The 2,079-nt window shown below is 47.0% G+C and overlaps 1 pseudogene; it reads right to left on the reverse strand.

Annotated features, from left to right (window-relative positions):
* Positions 1 to 232: 232 nt before the first annotated feature.
* LOC142441091 (glutathione S-transferase P pseudogene) lies at positions 233 to 844 on the reverse strand (annotated as a pseudogene).
* Between the last annotated feature and the right edge of the window lie 1,235 nt (positions 845 to 2,079).

Genomic DNA, 2,079 nt, shown 5'->3' on the forward strand with positions numbered 1-2,079 from the left:
TCAGCTGCTAATCTGGAAAGTCGATGGTTCCAACCCACCAGCTGCTCCATGGCAGAAAAATGAGGCAGTCTGTTTCTGTAAAGAATTACAGCCTAAGAAACCCTATGGAGCAGTCCTGCCTGGTCCTATAAGGTCACTACACAGGGGAATCATCCTGACAGCTGTGGATGATGGGCGGGTCAGGAAGGGAGACAGGTAGCCGCCACGAGCCCCACCAAAGGTCCCATAGTCCTCATTGCTTCCCTTTGCGGTTGATGGGGAGGTTGATGTGCTCAGAGGCTAAGAAGCCCTTGAGCTTGGGTGGGGCACTGAGCTGTGCCAAGTAAGTAAGTAGCAGGGGAAGGCATCCAGGCAGCCTGGAGTCCTATCTGGTGGACCAGGAGCAGGTCCACCAGGTTGTAGTGGCCAGGGAGATCCCTTTCTTCTGGGACAGCTGGGTGTGAAGGGCTTCAGGTGCCTGGGAAGTACATTCACATAATTGTCCTTGCAGGTGTCATAGTTGGTATAGATTGGGTTGCCACACTTCACCGAAGGCCCTCCATGCCGTCATTCACTACGTCCGCCAGCGTTGCCTGGAGCCGCATTCAAAGGACCTTCCCAGAGAGTCAGTCACAGGGAGTAGTTCAGGTGGCCTAGGATGGCATTGGATTGGTACAGTAAACTGAGGTCTCCGTCCTGGAACTTGGGAAGCTGCCCATAGTGGTGGGATGACTTGCTCTGTCCCTGCATCCAGATATCCTTGGTCACCACCTGCTCCTTTGTGCTCTGACGCTGGTCAGGTAGCAGCATGTGCTTGGCTTTGCAGCGCCTTGAACTGGAAGTAGATGATGATGTAGGCTGGCATGATGGCAGTGCAGACAATGAGGACAGAGCTCAGGTCTACCTGGCTCTTTTACCCAAGAAAAAAGAGAGACTGAAGAGCAAATGCCTTGAGAGTGATTGGGACAGGGAGTGTATGGGTGTGCTTTGTACAATTGATGTATGTATATGTATGGATTGTGGTAAGAGTTGTTGGAGTCCCTAATAAAATGTAAAAGAAGAAAAAAAAAAAAAAGAAAAAAGAGAGACTACTAGAAATTTTCTAAGCATCTATGTGGCTTGAATCTGCCAGGGTTTAAAGTTGTCAAGGATGCTGTCTTGCTTGGATCTACAATCAATGCTTATGGAAGCAGCAGCCAAGAGATTAAAAGACACTTTGCATTGGGTAAATCTGCCGCACAGGACCTTGTTAGAGTGTTGAAAGGCAAGAATGTTACTTTGAGGACTAAGGTGCACCTGACCCAAGCCACGGTATTTTCAATGGCTTTATATACATGTGAAAGTTGGACATTGAATAAAGAAGATTGTTGAAGGCCATTAAGACCCAGCCTTGAAACGGCTGAGAAGTCTCATGACCAATGTGTTAGTGTTTGCTGATTTCTTCTGTAACTTTACATTTTGAACAGGCTGTCAAGAACAAGAAAGTATGCAAGGTCTCAGAAAAACAGGTGGTTTAATTTTCTCAAGGATGTCTGGCTTGACAAAAGACAGAGTTGCTAAGTGTATCTCTCCTTGCTTAACAATGAGAAAATTAACCCTGGGTTGTTTCTGCGTTGATATAAGGAGAATGTAGAATAAACTCGGGTGCCTCAGTCCATTAGACTGTTGCCCTCCCAATACTTTCTGTCTCTCTTTTTTTCCTTAATCCCCACTCCCCCTTTCAGGACTGTTCAACTTGTCGGCTGGCTCCGACAGAAGACTGAAGAAGAATTAATGCATTTGAATTGTGATGCTAGAGAAGAATATCGAAAGTCCCATAGACTGTCAAAAGGATAAACATGTGTGTCTTGGATAAATTAAGGCCAGAGTGCTCCTTACAGGCAAAGATGGCGAGACTTCCTCTTCCATACCTTGGCCACCCTGTCAGGAGAAACCAGTCCTTGGATAAAGACATCATTCTTGGTAAAGTAGAAAGACACCAACAAGGGGGCAGCCCTCAATGAAATGCACTGACATCGTGTCTGCTACAATGGGCTAAAGCATAGGACAGACACACTGTGAGGATGAGACAGGACCGGGTGGGTCTCGTCACTTGGGATT

This window comes from Tenrec ecaudatus, chromosome 2 (genome assembly GCF_050624435.1).
Source record: "Tenrec ecaudatus isolate mTenEca1 chromosome 2, mTenEca1.hap1, whole genome shotgun sequence".
Taxonomy (NCBI): domain Eukaryota; kingdom Metazoa; phylum Chordata; class Mammalia; order Afrosoricida; family Tenrecidae; genus Tenrec; species Tenrec ecaudatus.